We start from the raw sequence: 19,480 nt of genomic DNA, 5'->3' as shown, positions 1-19,480 counted from the left end.
AAACAGACAGGCAGAACGTATTGGCCAATACGGGAGAGCAACAAGAGAGAAACACACGAGAGGCAGCCAGAAACCTTACCACCTTGCGTCTCCCTCCTCGAGCCGAGCGTCTGCTGAGAAGGACACCGTGGTCCAGAGAAACCAGCACCACTGACAAACGGGAGACCTCTTTCTCCCACAACCAAGGCAGCACCTCGGAAACCTCCGCTCGGACTCGCTGTCTCAGAAAACGTGACTTCCCTTCCTAGAACCGAGCGGGCCGTAAGCCGAGAGATTTCCAGACCCGGCACTTATCTCCGTGACAGCGATGGCTGCTCCGCTCCCAGCCGGACGGTTCTCGCCTCGCTTCGACCAAGCTCCCGAGCTCGCTGTTCTCCTTTTCGTTCCATCCCCAGACGGGAGGACACCGGGACGACTGACTTCTTATCGCTTGCTACCGAACCCAGCAAAGAGGGAAAAAACAAACTTAGCCCTTCAGTCCGCAAGGACGCGGCATCGCTTTTCCTCCCCTATAACCCACCACAGCCACCACCTCCCGCTGCAACTGTAGAAACACGGAGAGAAAGGAGGCCTTGAATCTCTATCCACGCTCTGTTGAACCGACTACTGCCCCTTCCCCAGTCCCCAAGCCACCAGGCTCCGGGCCCCAGCAGGAAGCTCTCTGCCTCAGAAGAAACCTACTGCCAGGACGCTTGAAGATTTCAAAGCACCCATCTCCTACTCACGCAGAGCCATGGGAAGGCCGAACGCTGAGAACCCCTCCTGTGTCCCAAAAATCAAGTCCAGGCAGCTCCAGTCCATCTCGGACGGTCTCTTCTCCGGACACGGCCCCGCGCCGATTCGTCTGCAAGCGCGGAAGAAAAACCCCAGCGTGAGCTCTCACTCACTAAGGTCTCTGGCTGCGGGACTTCTATCCTTTAGACCTTGCCCCTCCCTCCCCTCTCTATCGGGACCGCTACAAGAACACTGAGTCAGTCACCCCTGATGCACCACCACTTTCCCTTGCTCTACCTTGCTTACCTGAATGATTCCCGTTGGCTCCGGAGCCCTTAACCCGTGGAGATGCTCACCTGGAATGCCTGCAAGTGTCCCGTAGAAGGACACGGCAGAAGCAGAACAAGGACAGAGACACAGACAGAAACAGACAGACAGAACGTATTGGCCAATACGAGAGAGCAACAAGAGAGAAACACACGAGAGGCAGCCAGAAACCTTACCACCTTGCGTCTCCCTCCTCGAGCCGAGCGTCTGCTGACAAGGACACCGTGGTCCAGAGAAACCAGCACCACTGACAAACGGGAGACCTCTTTCTCCCACAACCAAGGCAGCACCTCGGAAACCTCCGCTCGGACTCGCTGTCTCAGAAAACGCGACTTCCCTTCCTAGAACCGAGCGGGCCGTAAGCCGAGAGATTTCCAGACCCGACACTTATCTCCGTGACAGCGATGGCTGCTCCGCTCCCAGCCGGACGGTTCTCGCCTCGCTTCGACCAAGCTCCCGAGCTCGCTGTTCTCCTTTTCGTTCCATCCCCAGACGGGAGGACATCGGGACGACTGACTTCTTATCGCTTGCTACCGAACCCAGCAAAGAGGGAAAAAACAAACTTAGCCCTTCATTCCGCAAGGACGCGGCATCGCTTTTCCTCCCCTATATCCCACCACAGCCACCCCCTCCTGCTGCAACTGTAGAAACACGGAGAGAAAGGAGGCCTTGAATCTCTATCCACGCTCTGTTGAACCGACTACTGCCCCTTCCCCAGTCCCCAAACCACCAGGCTCCGTGCCCCAGCAGGAAGCTCTCTGCCTCAGAAGAAACCTACTGCCAGGACGCTTGAAGATTTCAAAGCACCCATCTCCTACTCACGCAGAGCCATGGGAAGGCCGAACGCTGAGAACCCCTCCTGTGTCCCAAAAATCACGTCCAGGCAGCTCCAGTCCATCTCGGACGGTCTCTTCTCCGGACACGGACCCGCGCAGATTCGTCTGCAAGCGCGGAAGAAAAACCCCAGCGTGAGCTCTCACTCACTAAGGTCTCTGGCTGCGGGACTTCTATCCTTTAGACCTTGCCCCTCCCTCCCCTCTCTATCGGGACCGCTACAAGAACACTGAGGCAGTCACCCCTGATGCACCACCACTTTCCCTTGCTCTACCTTGCGTACCTGCATGATTCCCGTTGGCTCCGGAGCCCTTAACCCGTGGAGATGCTCACCTGGAATGCCTGCAAGTGTCCCGTAGAAGGACACGGAAGAAGCAGAGCAAGGACAGAGACACAGACAGAAACAGACAGACAGAACGTATTGGCCAATACGGGAGAGCAACAAGAGAGAAACACACGAGAGGCAGCCAGAAACCTTACCACCTTGCGTCTCCCTCCTCGAGCCGAGCGTCTGCTGAGAAGGACGCCGTGGTCCAGAGAAACCAGCACCCCTGACAAACGGGAGACCTCTTTCTCCCACAACCAAGGCAGCACCTCGGAAACCTCCGCTCGGACTCGCTGTCTCAGAAAACGTGACTTCCCTTCCTAGAACCGAGCGGGCCGTAAGCCGAGAGATTTCCAGACCCGAAACTTATCTCCGTGACAGCGATGGCTGCTCCGCTCCCAGCTGGACGGTTCTCGCCTCGCTTCGACCAAGCTCCCGAGCTCGCTGTTCTCCTTTTCGTTCCATCCCCAGACGGGAGGACACCGGGACGACTGACTTCTTATCGCTTGCTACCGAACCCAGCAAAGAGGGAAAAAACAAACCTAGCCCTTCAGTCCGCAAGGACGCGGCATCGCTTTTCCTCCCCTATAGCCCACCGCAGCCACCCCCTCCCGCTGCAACTGTAGAAACACGGAGAGAAAGGAGGCCTTGAATCTCTATCCACGCTCTGTTGAACCGACTACTGCCCCTTCCCCAGTCCCCAAGCCACCAGGCTCCGTGCCCCAGCAGGAAGCTCTCTGCCTCAGAAGAAACCTACTGCCAGGACGCTTGAAGATTTCAAAGCACCCATCTGCTACTCACGCAGAGCCATGGGAAGGCCGAACGCTGAGAACCCCTCCTGTGTCCCAAAAATCACGTCCAGGCAGCTCCAGTCCATCTCGGACGGTCTCTTCTCCGGACACGGCCCCGCGCCGACTCGTCTGCAAGCGCGGAAGAAAAACCCCAGCGTGAGCTCTCACTCACTAAGGTCTCTGGCTGCGGGACTTCTATCCTTTAGACCTTGCCCCTCCCTCCCCTCTCTATCGGGACCGCTACAAGAACACTGAGTCAGTCACCCCTGATGCACCACCACTTTCCCTTGCTCTACCTTGCGTACCTGCATGATTCCCGTTGGCTCCGGAGCCCTTAACCCGTGGAGATGCTCACCTGGAATGCCTGCAAGTGTCCCGTAGAAGGACACGGCAGAAGCAGAGCAAGGACAGAGACACAGACAGAAACAGACAGACAGAACGTATTGGCCAATACGAGAGAGCAACAAGAGAGAAACACACGAGAGGCAGCCAGAAACCTTACCACCTTGCGTCTCCCTCCTCGAGCCGAGCGTCTGCTGACAAGGACACCGTGGTCCAGAGAAACCAGCACCACTGACAAACGGGAGACCTCTTTCTCCCACAACCAAGGCAGCACCTCGGAAACCTCCGCTCGGACTCGCTGTCTCAGAAAACGCGACTTCCCTTCCTAGAACCGAGCGGGCCGTAAGCCGAGAGATTTCCAGACCCGACACTTATCTCCGTGACAGCGATGGCTGCTCCGCTCCCAGCCGGACGGTTCTCGCCTCGCTTCGACCAAGCTCCCGAGCTCGCTGTTCTCCTTTTCGTTCCATCCCCAGATGGGAAGACATCGGGACGACTGACTTCTTATCGCTTGCTACCGAACCCAGCAAAGAGGGAAAAAACAAACCTAGCCCTTCATTCCGCAAGGACGCGGCATCGCTTTTCCTCCCCTATAACCCACCGCAGCCACCCCCTCCCGCTGCAACTGTAGAAACACGGAGAGAAAGGAGGCCTTGAATCTCTATCCACGCTCTGTTGAACCGACTACTGCCCCTTCCCCAGTCCCCAAACCACCAGGCTCCGTGCCCCAGCAGGAAGCTCTCTGCCTCACAAGAAACCTACTGCCAGGACGCTTGAAGATTTCAAAGCACCCATCTCCTACTCACGCAGAGCCATGGGAAGGCCGAACGCTGAGAACCCCTCCTGTGTCCCAAAAATCACGTCCAGGCAGCTCCAGTCCATCTCGGACGGTCTCTTCTCCGGACACGGACCCGCGCAGATTCGTCTGCAAGCGCGGAAGAAAAACCCCAGCGTGAGCTCTCACTCACTAAGGTCTCTGGCTGCGGGACTTCTATCCTTTAGACCTTGCCCCTCCCTCCCCTCTCTATCGGGACCGCTACAAGAACACGGAGGCAGTCACCCCTGATGCACCACCACTTTCCCTTGCTCTACCTTGCGTACCTGCATGATTCCCGTTGGCTCCGGAGCCCTTAACCCGTGGAGATGCTCACCTGGAATGCCTGCAAGTGTCCCGTAGAAGGACACGGAAGAAGCAGAGCAAGGACAGAGACACAGACAGAAACAGACAGACAGAACGTATTGGCCAATACGAGAGAGCAACAAGAGAGAAACACACGAGAGGCAGCCAGAAACCTTACCACCTTGCGTCTCCCTCCTCGAGCCGAGCGTCTGCTGAGAAGGACACCGTGGTCCAGAGAAACCAGCACCACTGACAAACGGGAGACCTCTTTCTCCCACAACCAAGGCAGCACCTCGGAAACCTCCGCTCGGACTCGCTGTCTCAGAAAACGTGACTTCCCTTCCTAGAACCGAGCGGGCCGTAAGCCGAGAGATTTCCAGACCCGACACTTATCTCCGTGACAGCGATGGCTGCTCCGCTCCCAGGCGGACGGTTCTCGCCTCGCTTCGACCAAGCTCCCGAGCTCGCTGTTCTCCTTTTCGTTCCATCCCCAGACGGGAGGACACCGGGACGACTGACTTCTTATCGCTTGCTACCGAACCCAGCAAAGAGGGAAAAAACAAACTTAGCCCTTCAGTCCGCAAGGACGCGGCATCGCTTTTCCTCCCCTATAACCTACCGCAGCCACCCCCTCCCGCTGCAACTGTAGAAACACGGAGAGAAAGGAGGCCTTGAATCTCTATCCACGCTCTGTTGAACCGACTACTGCCCCTTCCCCAGTCCCCAAGCCACCAGGCTCCGGGCCCCAGCAGGAAGCTCTCTGCCTCAGAAGAAACCTACTGCCAGGACGCTTGAAGATTTCAAAGCACCCATCTCCTACTCACGCAGAGCCATGGGAAGGCCGAACGCTGAGAACCCCTCCTGTGTCCCAAAAATCAAGTCCAGGCAGCTCCAGTCCATCTCGGACGGTCTCTTCTCCGGACACGGCCCCGCGCCGATTCGTCTGCAAGCGCGGAAGAAAAACCCCAGCGTGAGCTCTCACTCACTAAGGTCTCTGGCTGCGGGACTTCTATCCTTTAGACCTTACCCCTCCCTCCCCTCTCTATCGGGACCGCTACAAGAACACTGAGTCAGTCACCCCTGATGCACCACCACTTTCCCTTGCTCTACCTTGCGTACCTGAATGATTCCCGTTGGCTCCGGAGCCCTTAACCCGTGGAGATGCTCACCTGGAATGCCTGCAAGTGTCCCGTAGAAGGACACGGAAGAAGCAGAGCAAGGACAGAGACACAGACAGAAACAGACAGACAGAACGTATTGGCCAATACGAGAGAGCAACAAGAGAGAAACACACGAGAGGCAGCCAGAAACCTTACCACCTTGCGTCTCCCTCCTCGAGCCGAGCGTCTGCTGAGAAGGACACCGTGGTCCAGAGAAACCAGCACCACTGACAAACGGGAGACCTCTTTCTCCCACAACCAAGGCAGCACCTCGGAAACCTCCGCTCGGACTCGCTGTCTCAGAAAACGTGACTTCCCTTCCTAGAACCGAGCGGGCCGTAAGCCGAGAGATTTCCAGACCCGACACTTATCTCCGTGACAGCGATGGCTGCTCCGCCCCCAGACGGACGGTTCTCGCCTCGCTTCGACCAAGCTCCCGAGCTCGCTGTTCTCCTTTTCGTTCCATCCCCAGACGGTAGGACATCGGGACGACTGACTTCTTATCGCTTGCTACCGAACCCAGCAAAGAGGGAAAAAACAAACCTAGCCCTTCAGTCCGCAAGGACGCGGCATCGCTTTTCCTCCCCTATAACCCACCGCAGCCACCCCCTCCCGCTGCAACTGTAGAAACACGGAGAGAAAGGAGGCCTTGAATCTCTATCCACGCTCTGTTGAACCGACTACTGCCCCTTCCCCAGTCCCCAAGCCACCAGGCTCCGTGCCCCAGCAGGAAGCTCTCTGCCTCACAAGAAACCTACTGCCAGGACGCTTGAAGATTTCAAAGCACCCATCTCCTACTCACGCAGAGCCATGGGAAGGCCGAACGCTGAGAACCCCTCCTGTGTCCCAAAAATCACGTCCAGGCAGCTCCAGTCCATCTCGGACGGTCTCTTCTCCGGACACGGCCCCGCGCCGAGTCGTCTGCAAGCGCGGAAGAAAAACCCCAGCGTGAGCTCTCACTCACTAAGGTCTCTGGCTGCGGGACTTCTATCCTTTAGACCTTGCCCCTCCCTCCCCTCTCTATCGGGACCGCTACAAGAACACTGAGTCAGTCACCCCTGATGCACCACCACTTTCCCTTGCTCTACCTTGCGTACCTGCATGATTCCCGTTGGCTCCGGAGCCCTTAACCCGTGGAGATGCTCACCTGGAATGCCTGCAAGTGTCCCGTAGAAGGACACGGCAGAAGCAGAGCAAGGACAGAGACACAGACAGAAACAGACAGACAGAATGTATTGGCCAATACGAGAGAGCAACAAGAGAGAAACACACGAGAGGCAGCCAGAAACCTTACCACCTTGCGTCTCCCTCCTCGAGCCGAGCGTCTGCTAACAAGGACACCGTGGTCCAGAGAAACCAGCACCACTGACAAACGGGAGACCTCTTTCTCCCACAACCAAGGCAGCACCTCGGAAACCTCCGCTCGGACTCGCTGTCTCAGAAAACGCGACTTCCCTTCCTAGAACCGAGCGGGCCGTAAGCCGAGAGATTTCCAGACCCGACACTTATCTCCGTGACAGCGATGGCTGCTCCGCTCCCAGCCGGACGGTTCTCGCCTCGCTTCGACCAAGCTCCCGAGCTCGCTGTTCTCCTTTTCGTTCCATCCCCAGACGGGAGGACATCGGGACGACTGACTTCTTATCGCTTGCTACCGAACCCAGCAAAGAGGGAAAAAACAAACTTAGCCCTTCATTCCGCAAGGACGCGGCATCGCTTTTCCTCCCCTATATCCCACCACAGCCACCCCCTCCTGCTGCAACTGTAGAAACACGGAGAGAAAGGAGGCCTTGAATCTCTATCCACGCTCTGTTGAACCGACTACTGCCCCTTCCCCAGTCCCCAAGCCACCAGGCTCCGTGCCCCAGCAGGAAGCTCTCTGCCTCAGAAGAAACCTACTGCCAGGACGCTTTAAGATTTCAAAGCACCCATCTGCTACTCACGCAGAGCCATGGGAAGGCCGAACGCTGAGAACCCCTCCTGTGTCCCAAAAATCACGTCCAGGCAGCTCCAGTCCATCTCGGACGGTCTCTTCTCCGGACACGGCCCCGCGCCGACTCGTCTGCAAGCGCGGAAGAAAAACCCCAGCGTGAGCTCTCACTCACTAAGGTCTCTGGCTGCGGGACTTCTATCCTTTAGACCTTGCCCCTCCCTCCCCTCTCTATCGGGACCGCTACAAGAACACTGAGTCAGTCACCCCTGATGCACCACCACTTTCCCTTGCTCTACCTTGCGTACCTGCATGATTCCCGTTGGCTCCGGAGCCCTTAACCCGTGGAGATGCTCACCTGGAATGCCTGCAAGTGTCCCGTAGAAGGACACGGCAGAAGCAGAGCAAGGACAGAGACACAGACAGAAACAGACAGACAGAACGTATTGGCCAATACGAGAGAGCAACAAGAGAGAAACACACGAGAGGCAGCCAGAAACCTTACCACCTTGCGTCTCCTTCCTCGAGCCGAGCGTCTGCTGAGAAGGACACCGTGGTCCAGAGAAACCAGCACCACTGACAAACGGGAGACCTCTTTCTCCCACAACCAAGGCAGCACCTCGGAAACCTCCGCTCGGACTCGCTGTCTCAGAAAACGCGACTTCCCTTCCTAGAACCGAGCGGGCCGTAAGCCGAGAGATTTCCAGACCCGACACTTATCTCCGTGACAGCGATGGCTGCTCCGCTCCCAGCCGGACGGTTCTCGCCTCGCTTCGACCAAGCTCCCGAGCTCGCTGTTCTCCTTTTCGTTCCATCCCCAGACGGGAGGACATCGGGACGACTGACTTCTTATCGCTTGCTACCGAACCCAGCAAAGAGGGAAAAAACAAACCTAGCCCTTCATTCCGCAAGGACGCGGCATCGCTTTTCCTCCCCTATAGCCCACCGCAGCCACCCCCTCCCGCTGCAACTGTAGAAACACGGAGAGAAAGGAGGCCTTGAATCTCTATCCACGCTCTGTTGAACCGACTACTGCCCCTTCCCCAGTCCCCAAACCACCAGGCTCCGTGCCCCAGCAGGAAGCTCTCTGCCTCACAAGAAACCTACTGCCAGGACGCTTGAAGATTTCAAAGCACCCATCTCCTACTCACGCAGAGCCATGGGAAGGGCGAACGCTGAGAACCCCTCCTGTGTCCCAAAAATCACGTCCAGGCAGCTCCAGTCCATCTCGGACGGTCTCTTCTCCGGACACGGCCCCGCGCCGACTCGTCTGCAAGCGCGGAAGAAAAACCCCAGCGTGAGCTCTCACTCACTAAGGTCTCTGGCTGCGGGACTTCTATCCTTTAGACCTTGCCCCTCCCTCCCCTCTCTATCGGGACCGCTACAAGAACACTGAGTCAGTCACCCCTGATGCACCACCACTTTCCCTTGCTCTACCTTGCGTACCTGCATGATTCCCGTTGGCTCCGGAGCCCTTAACCCGTGGAGATGCTCACCTGGAATGCCTGCAAGTGTCCCGTAGAAGGACACGGAAGAAGCAGAGCAAGGACAGAGACACAGACAGAAACAGACAGACAGAACGTATTGGCCAATACGAGAGAGCAACAAGAGAGAAACACACGAGAGGCAGCCAGAAACCTTACCACCTTGCGTTTCCCTCCTCGAGCCGAGCGTCTGCTGAGAAGGACACCGTGGTCCAGAGAAACCAGCACCACTGACAAACGGGAGACCTCTTTCTCCCACAACCAAGGCAGCACCTCGGAAACCTCCGCTCGGACTCGCTGTCTCAGAAAACGTGACTTCCCTTCCTAGAACCGAGCGGGCCGTAAGCCGAGAGATTTCCAGACCCGACACTTATCTCCGTGACAGCGATGGCTGCTCCGCTCCCAGCCGGACGGTTCTCGCCTCGCTTCGACCAAGCTCCCGAGCTCGCTGTTCTCCTTTTCGTTCCATCCCCAGACGGGAGGACACCGGGACGACTGACTTCTTATCGCTTGCTACCGAACCCAGCAAAGAGGGAAAAAACAAACTTAGCCCTTCAGTCCGCAAGGACGCGGCATCGCTTTTCCTCCCCTATAACCCACCGCAGCCACCCCCTCCCGCTGCAACTGTAGAAACACGGAGAGAAAGGAGGCCTTGAATCTCTATCCACGCTCTGTTGAACCGACTACTGCCCCTTCCCCAGTCCCCAAGCCACCAGGCTCCGTGCCCCAGCAGGAAGCTCTCTGCCTCAGAAGAAACCTACTGCCAGGACGCTTGAAGATTTCAAAGCACCCATCTCCTACTCACGCAGAGCCATGGGAAGGCCAAACGCTAAGAACCCCTCCTGTGTCCCAAAAATCAAGTCCAGGCAGCTCCAGTCCATCTCGGACGGTCTCTTCTCCGGACACGGCCCCGCGCCGATTCGTCTGCAAGCACGGAAGTAAAACCCCAGCGTGAGCTCTCAGTCACTAAGGTCTCTGGCTGCGGGACTTCTATCCTTTAGACCTTGCCCCTCCCTCCCCTCTCTATCGGGACCGCTACAAGAACACTGAGTCAGTCACCCCTGATGCCCCACCACTTTCCCTTGCTCTACCTTGCGTACCTGCATGATTCCCGTTGGCTCCGGAGCCCTTAACCCGTGGAGATGCTCACCTGGAATGCCTGCAAGTGTCCCGTAGAAGAACACGGCAGAAGCAGAACAAGGACAGAGTCACAGACAGAAACAGACAGACAGAACGTATTGGCCAATACGGGAGAGCAACAAGAGAGAAACACACGAGAGGCAGCCAGAAACCTTACCACCTTGCGTCTCCCTCCTCGAGCCGAGCGTCTGCTGAGAAGGACACCGTGGTCCAGAGAAACCAGCACCACTGACAAACGGGAGACCTCTTTCTCCCACAACCAAGGCAGCACCTCGGAAACCTCCGCTCGGACTCGCTGTCTCAGAAAACGTGACTTCCCTTCCTAGAACCGAGCGGGCCGTAAGCCGAGAGATTTCCAGACCCGACACTTATCTCCGTGACAGCGATGGCTGCTCCGCTCCCAGCCGGACGGTTCTCGCCTCGCTTCGACCAAGCTCCCGAGCTCGCTGTTCTCCTTTTCGTTCCATCCCCAGACGGGAGGACACCGGGACGACTGACTTCTTATCGCTTGCTACCGAACCCAGCAAAGAGGGAAAAAACAAACTTAGCCCTTCAGTCCGCAAGGACGCGGCATCGCTTTTCCTCCCCTATAACCCACCGCAGCCACCCCCTCCCGCTGCAACTGTAGAAACACGGAGAGAAAGGAGGCCTTGAATCTCTATCCACGCTCTGTTGAACCGACTACTGCCCCTTCCCCAGTCCCCAAGCCACCAGGCTCCGGGCCCCAGCAGGAAGCTCTCTGCCTCAGAAGAAACCTACTGCCAGGACGCTTGAAGATTTCAAAGCACCCATCTCCTACTCACGCAGAGCCATGGGAAGGCCGAACGCTGAGAACCCCTCCTGTGTCCCAAAAATCAAGTCCAGGCAGCTCCAGTCCATCTCGGACGGTCTCTTCTCCGGACACGGCCCCGCGCCGATTCGTCTGCAAGCGCGGAAGTAAAACCCCAGCGTGAGCTCTCACTCACTAAGGTCTCTGGCTGCGGGACTTCTATCCTTTAGACCTTGCCCCTCCCTCCCCTCTCTATCGGGACCGCTACAAGAACACTGAGGCAGTCACCCCTGATGCACCACCACTTTCCCTTGCTCTACCTTGCGTACCTGCATGATTCCCGTTGGCTCCGGAGCCCTTAACCCGTGGAGATGCTCACCTGGAATGCCTGCAAGTGTCCCGTAGAAGGACACGGAAGAAGCAGAGCAAGGACAGAGACACAGACAGAAACAGACAGACAGAACGTATTGGCCAATACGGGAGAGCAACAAGAGAGAAACACACGAGAGGCAGCCAGAAACCTTACCACCTTGCGTCTCCCTCCTCGAGCCGAGCGTCTGCTGAGAAGGACGCCGTGGTCCAGAGAAACCAGCACCCCTGACAAACGGGAGACCTCTTTCTCCCACAACCAAGGCAGCACCTCGGAAACCTCCGCTCGGACTCGCTGTCTCAGAAAACGTGACTTCCCTTCCTAGAACCGAGCGGGCCGTAAGCCGAGAGATTTCCAGACCCGAAACTTATCTCCGTGACAGCGATGGCTGCTCCGCTCTCAGCCGGACGGTTCTCGCCTCGCTTCGACCAAGCTCCCGAGCTCGCTGTTCTCCTTTTCGTTCCATCCCCAGACGGGAGGACACCGGGACGACTGACTTCTTATCGTTTGCTACCGAACCCAGCAAAGAGGGAAAAAACAAACTTAGCCCTTCAGTCCGCAAGGACGCGGCATCGCTTTTCCTCCCCTATACCCCACCGCAGCCACCCCCTCCCGCTGCAACTGTAGAAACACGGAGAGAAAGGAGGCCTTGAATCTCTATCCACGCTCTGTTGAACCGACTACTGCCCCTTCCCCAGTCCCCAAGCCACCAGGCTCCGTGCCCCAGCAGGAAGCTCTCTGCCTCAGAAGAAACCTACTGCCAGGACGCTTGAAGATTTCAAAGCACCCATCTCCTACTCACGCAGAGCCATGGGAAGGCCGAACGCTAAGAACCCCTCCTGTGTCCCAAAAATCACGTCCAGGCAGCTCCAGTCCATCTCGGACGGTCTCTTCTCCGGACACGGCCCCGCGCCGACTCGTCTGCAAGCGCGGAAGAAAAACCCCAGCGTGAGCTCTCACTCACTAAGGTCTCTGGCTGCGGGACTTCTATCCTTTAGACCTTACCCCTCCCTCCCCTCTCTATCGGGACCGCTACAAGAACACTGAGTCAGTCACCCCTGATGCACCACCACTTTCCCTTGCTCTACCTTGCGTACCTGCATGATTCCCGTTGGCTCCGGAGCCCTTAACCCGTGGAGATGCTCACCTGGAATGCCTGCAAGTGTCCCGTAGAAGGACACGGCAGAAGCAGAGCAAGGACAGAGACACAGACAGAAACAGACAGACAGAACGTATTGGCCAATACGAGAGAGCAACAAGAGAGAAACACACGAGAGGCAGCCAGAAACCTTACCACCTTGCGTCTCCCTCCTCGAGCCGAGCGTCTGCTGACAAGGACACCGTGGTCCAGAGAAACCAGCACCACTGACAAACGGGAGACCTCTTTCTCCCACAACCAAGGCAGCACCTCGGAAACCTCCGCTCGGACTCGCTGTCTCAGAAAACGCGACTTCCCTTCCTAGAACCGAGCGGGCCGTAAGCCGAGAGATTTCCAGACCCGACACTTATCTCCGTGACAGCGATGGCTGCTCCGCTCCCAGCCGGACGGTTCTCGCCTCGCTTCGACCAAGCTCCCGAGCTCGCTGTTCTCCTTTTCGTTCCATCCCCAGACGGGAGGACATCGGGACGACTGACTTCTTATGGCTTGCTACCGAACCCAGCAAAGAGGGAAAAAACAAACCTAGCCCTTCATTCCGCAAGGACGCGGCATCGCTTTTCCTCCCCTATATCCCACCACAGCCACCCCCTCCTGCTGCAACTGTAGAAACACGGAGAGAAAGGAGGCCTTGAATCTCTATCCACGCTCTGTTGAACCGACTACTGCCCCTTCCCCAGTCCCCAAGCCACCAGGCTCCGGGCCCCAGCAGGAAGCTCTCTGCCTCAGAAGAAACCTACTGCCAGGACGCTTGAAGATTTCAAAGCACCCATCTCCTACTCACGCAGAGCCATGGGAAGGCCGAACACTGAGAACCCCTCCTGTGTCCCAAAAATCAAGTCCAGGCAGCTCCAGTCCATCTCGGACGGTCTCTTCTCCGGACACGGCCCCGCGCCGATTCGTCTGCAAGCGCGGAAGAAAAACCCCAGCGTGAGCTCTCACTCACTAAGGTCTCTGGCTGCGGGACTTCTATCCTTTAGACCTTGCCCCTCCCTCCCCTCTCTATCGGGACCGCTACAAGAACACTGAGTCAGTCACCCCTGATGCACCACCACTTTCCCTTGCTCTACCTTGCGTACCTGCATGATTCCCGTTGGCTCCGGAGCCCTTAACCCGTGGAGATGCTCACCTGGAATGCCTGCAAGTGTCCCGTAGAAGGACACGGAAGAAGCAGAGCAAGGACAGAGACACAGACAGAAACAGACAGACAGAACGTATTGGCCAATACGGGAGAGCAACAAGAGAGAAACACACGAGAGGCAGCCAGAAACCTTACCACCTTGCGTCTCCCTCCTCGAGCCGAGCGTCTGCTGAGAAGGACACCGTGGTCCAGAGAAACCAGCACCACTGACAAACGGGAGACCTCTTTCTCCCACAACCAAGGCAGCACCTCGGAAACCTCCGCTCGGACTCGCTGTCTCAGAAAACGTGACTTCCCTTCCTAGAACCGAGCGGGCCGTAAGCCGAGAGATTTCCAGACCCGACACTTATCTCCGTGACAGCCATGGCTGCTCCGCTCCCAGCCGGACGGTTCTCGCCTCGCTTCGACCAAGCTCCCGAGCTCGCTGTTCTCCTTTTCGTTCCATCCCCAGACGGGAGGACACCGGGACGACTGACTTCTTATCGCTTGCTACCGAACCCAGCAAAGAGGGAAAAAACAAACTTAGCCCTTCAGTCCTTCAGTCCGCGGCATCGCTTTTCCTCCCATATAACCCACCGCAGCCACCCCATCCCACTGCAACTGTAGAAACACGGAGAGAAAGGAGGCCTTGAATCTCTATCCACGCTCTGTTGAACAGACTACTGCCCCTTCCCCAGTCCCCAAGCCACCAGGCTCCGTGCCCCAGCAGGAAGCTCTTGCCTCAGAAGAAACCTACTGCCAGGACGCTTGAAGATTTCAAAGCACCCATCTCCTACTCACGCAGAGCCATGGGAAGGCCGAACGCTGAGAACCCCTCCTGTGTCCCAAAAATCACGTCCAGGCAGCGGCAGTCCATCTCGGACGGTCTCTTCTCCGGACACGGCCCCGCGCCGATTCGTCTGCAAACGCGGAAGAAAAACCCCAGCGTGAGCTCTCACTCACTAAAGTCTCTGGCTGCGGGACTTCTATCCTTTAGACCTTGCCCCTCCCTCCCCTCTCTATCGGGACCGCTACAAGAACACTGAGTCAGTCACCCCTGATGCACCACCACTTTCCCTTGCTCTACCTTGCGTACCTGCATGATTCCCGTTGGCTCCGGAGCCCTTAACCCGTGGAGATGCTCACCTGGAATGCCTGCAAGTGTCCCGTAGAAGGACACGGAAGAAGCAGAGCAAGGACAGAGACACAGACAGAAACAGACAGACAGAACGTATTGGCCAATACGGGAGAGCAACAAGAGAGAAACACACGAGAGGCAGCCAGAAACCTTACCACCTTGTGTCTCCCTCCTCGAGCCGAGCGTCTGCTGAGAAGGACACCGTGGTCCAGACAAACCAGCACCACTGACAAACGGGAGACCTCTTTCTCCCACAACCAAGGCAGCACCTCGGAAACCTCCGCTCGGACTCGCTGTCTCAGAAAACGTGACTTCCCTTCCTAGAACCGAGCGGGCCGTAAGCCGAGAGATTTCCAGACCCGACACTTATCTCCGTGACAGCGATGGCTGCTCCGCTCCCAGCCGGACGGTTCTCGCCTCGCTTCGACCAAGCTCCCGAGCTCGCTGTTCTCCTTTTCGTTCCATCCCCAGACGGGAGGACACCGGGACGACTGACTTCTTATCGCTTGCTACCGAACCCAGCAAAGAGGGAAAAAACAAACCTAGCCCTTCAGTCCGCAAGGACGCGGCATCGCTTTTCCTCCCCTATAGCCCACCGCAGCCACCCCCTCCCGCTGCAACTGTAGAAACACGGAGAGAAAGGAGGCCTTGAATCTCTATCCACGCTCTGTTGAACCGACTACTGCCCCTTCCCCAGTCCCCAAGCCACCAGGCTCCGTGCCCCAGCAGGAAGCTCTCTGCCTCAGAAGAAACCTACTGCCAGGACGCTTGAAGATTTCAAAGCACCCATCTGCTACTCACGCAGAGCCATGGGAAGGCCGAACGCTGAGAACCCCTCCTGTGTCCCAAAAATCACGTCCAGGCAGCTCCAGTCCATCTCGGACGGTCTCTTCTCCGGACACGGCCCCGCGCCGACTCGTCTGCAAGCGCGGAAGAAAAACCCCAGCGTGAGCTCTCACTCACTAAGGTCTCTGGCTGCGGGACTTCTATCCTTTAGACCTTGCCCCTCCCTCCCCTCTCTATCGGGACCGCTACAAGAACACTGAGTCAGTCACCCCTGATGCACCACCACTTTCCCTTGCTCTACCTTGCGTACCTGCATGATTCCCGTTGGCTCCGGAGCCCTTAACCCGTGGAGATGCTCACCTGGAATGCCTGCAAGTGTCCCGTAGAAGGACACGGCAGAAGCAGAGCAAGGACAGAGACACAGACAGAAACAGACAGACAGAACGTATTGGCCAATACGAGAGAGCAACAAGAGAGAAACACACGAGAGGCAGCCAGAAACCTTACCACCTTGCGTCTCCCTCCTCGAGCCGAGCGTCTGCTGAGAAGGACACCGTGGTCCAGAGAAACCAGCACCACTGACAAACGGGAGACCTCTTTCTCCCACAACCAAGGCAGCACCTCGGAAACCTCCGCTCGGACTCGCTGTCTCAGAAAACGTGACTTCCCTTCCTAGAACCGAGCGGGCCGTAAGCCGAGAGATTTCCAGACCCGACACTTATCTCCGTGACAGCGATGGCTGCTCCGCTCCCAGCCGGACGGTTCTCGCCTCGCTTCGACCAAGCTCCCGAGCTCGCTGTTCTCCTTTTCGTTCCATCCCCAGACGGGAGGACACCGGGACGACTGACTTCTTATCGCTTGCTACCGAACCCAGCAAAGAGGGAAAAAAACAAACTTAGCCCTTCAGTCCGCAAGGACGCGGCATCGCTTTTCCTCCCCTATAACCTACCGCAGCCACCCCCTCCCGCTGCAACTGTAGAAACACGGAGAGAAAGGAGGCCTTGAATCTCTATCCATGCTCTGTTGAACCGACTACTGCCCCTTCCCCAGTCCCCAAGCCACCAGGCTCCGGGCCCCAGCAGGAAGCTCTCTGCCTCAGAAGAAACCTACTGCCAGGACGCTTGAAGATTTCAAAGCACCCATCTCCTACTCACGCAGAGCCATGGGAAGGCCGAACACTGAGAACCCCTCCTGTGTCCCAAAAATCAAGTCCAGGCAGCTCCAGTCCATCTCGGACGGTCTCTTCTCCGGACACGGCCCCGCGCCGATTCGTCTGCAAACGCGGAAGAAAAACCCCAGCGTGAGCTCTCACTCACTAAAGTCTCTGGCTGCGGGACTTCTATCCTTTAGACCTTGCCCCTCCCTCCCCTCTCTATCGGGACCGCTACAAGAACACTGAGTCAGTCACCCCTGATGCACCACCACTTTCCCTTGCTCTACCTTGCGTACCTGCATGATTCCCGTTGGCTCCGGAGCCCTTAACCCGTGGAGATGCTCACCTGGAATGCCTGCAAGTGTCCCGTAGAAGGACACGGCAGAAGCAGAGCAAGGACAGAGACACAGACAGAAACAGACAGACAGAACGTATTGGCCAATACGAGAGAGCAACAAGAGAGAAACACACGAGAGGCAGCCAGAAACCTTACCACCTTGCGTCTCCCTCCTCGAGCCGAGCGTCTGCTGAGAAGGACACCGTGGTCCAGAGAAACCAGCACCACTGACAAACGGGAGACCTCTTTCTCCCACAACCAAGGCAGCACCTCGGAAACCTCCGCTCGGACTCGCTGTCTCAGAAAACGTGACTTCCCTTCCTAGAACCGAGCGGGCCGTAAGCCGAGAGATTTCCAGACCCGACACTTATCTCCGTGACAGCGATGGCTGCTCCGCTCCCAGCCGGACGGTTCTCGCCTCGCTTCGACCAAGCTCCCGAGCTCGCTGTTCTCCTTTTCGTTCCATCCCCAGACGGGAGGACACCGGGACGACTGACTTCTTATCGCTTGCTACCGAACCCAGCAAAGAGGGAAAAAACAAACTTAGCCCTTCAGTCCGCAAGGACGCGGCATCGCTTTTCCTCCCCTATAACCTACCGCAGCCACCCTCTCCCGCTGCAACTGTAGAAACATGGAGAGAAAGGAGGCCTTGAATCTCTATCCACGCTCTGTTGAACCGACTACTGCCCCTTCCCCAGTCCCCAAGCCACCAGGTTTCCGGGCCCCAGCAGGAAGCTCTCTGCCTCAGAAGAAACCTACTGCCAGGACGCTTGAAGATTTCAAAGCACCCATCTCCTACTCACGCAGAGCCATGGGAAGGCCGAACGCTGAGAACCCCTCCTGTGTCCCAAAAATCAAGTCCAGGCAGCTCCAGTCCATCTCGGACGGTCTCTTCTCCGGACACGGCCCCGCGCCGATTCGTCTGCAAGCGCGGAAGAAAAACCCCAGCGTGAGCTCTCACTCACTAAGGTCTCTGGCTGCGGGACTTCTATCCTTTAGACCTTGCCCCTCCCTCCCCTCTCTATCGGGACCGCTACAAGAACACTGAGTCAGTCACCCCTGATGCACCACCACTTTCCCTTGCTCTACCTTGCGTACCTGCATGATTCCCGTTGGCTCCGGAGCCCTTAACCCGTGGAGATGCTCACCTGGAATGCCTGCAAGTGTCCCGTAGAAGAACACGGCAGAAGCAGAGCAAGGACAGAGTCACAGACAGAAACAGACAGACAGAACGTATTGGCCAATACGGGAGAGCAACAAGAGAGAAACACACGAGAGGCAGCCAGAAACCTTACCACCTTGCGTCTCCCTCCTCGAGCCGAGCGTCTGCTGAGAAGGACACCGTGGTCCAGAGAAACCAGCACCACTGACAAACGGGAGACCTCTTTCTCCCACAACCAAGGCAGCACCTCGGAAACCTCCGCTCGGACTCGCTGTCTCAGAAAACGTGACTTCCCTTCCTAGAACCGAGCGGGCCGTAAGCCGAGAGATTTCCAGACCCGACACTTATCTCCGTGACAGCGATGGCTGCTCCGCTCCCAGCCGGACGGTTCTCGCCTCGCTTCGACCAAGCTCCCGAACTCGCTGTTCTCCTTTTCGTTCCATCCCCAGACGGGAGGACACCGGGACGACTGACTTCTTATCGCTTGCTACCGAACCCAGCAAAGAGGGAAAAAACAAACTTAGCCCTTCAGTCCGCAAGGACGCGGCATCGCTTTTCCTCCCCTATAACCCACCGCAGCCACCCCCTCCCGCTGCAACTGTAGAAACACGGAGAGAAAGGAGGCCTTGAATCTCTATCCACGCTCTGTTGAACCGACTACTGCCCCTTCCCCAGTCCCCAAGCCACCAGGCTCCGTGCCCCAGCAGGAAGCTCTCTGCCTCAGAAGAAACCTACTGCCAGGACGCTTGAAGATTTCAAAGCACCCATCTCCTACTCACGCAGAGCCATGGGAAGGCCGAACGCTAAGAACCCCTCCTGTGTCCCAAAAATCACGTCCAGGCAGCTCCAGTCCATCTCGGACGGTCTCTTCTCCGGACACGGCCCCGCGCCGACTCGTCTGCAAGCGCGGAAGAAAAACCCCAGCGTGAGCTCTCACTCACTAAGGTCTCTGGCTGCGGGACTTCTATCCTTTAGACCTTGCCCCTCCCTCCCCTCTCTATCGGGACCGCTACAAGAACACTGAGTCAGTCACCCCTGATGCACCACCACTTTCCCTTGCTCTACCTTGCGTACCTGCATGATTCCCGTTGGCTCCGGAGCCCTTAACCCGTGGAGATGCTCACCTGGAATGCCTGCAAGTGTCCCGTAGAAGGACACGGCAGAAGCAGAGCAAGGACAGAGACACAGACAGAAACAGACAGACAGAACGTATTGGCCAATACGAGAGAGCAACAAGAGAGAAACACACGAGAGGCAGCCAGAAACCTTACCACCTTGCGTCTCCCTCCTCGAGCCGAGCGTCTGCTGAGAAGGACGCCGTGGTC

Source organism: Pelodiscus sinensis, chromosome 13 (genome assembly GCF_052426305.1).
Source record: "Pelodiscus sinensis isolate ZL-2025 chromosome 13, ASM5242630v1, whole genome shotgun sequence".
Taxonomy (NCBI): Eukaryota; Metazoa; Chordata; order Testudines; family Trionychidae; genus Pelodiscus; species Pelodiscus sinensis.
This window is presented reverse-complemented; position numbering follows the sequence as displayed.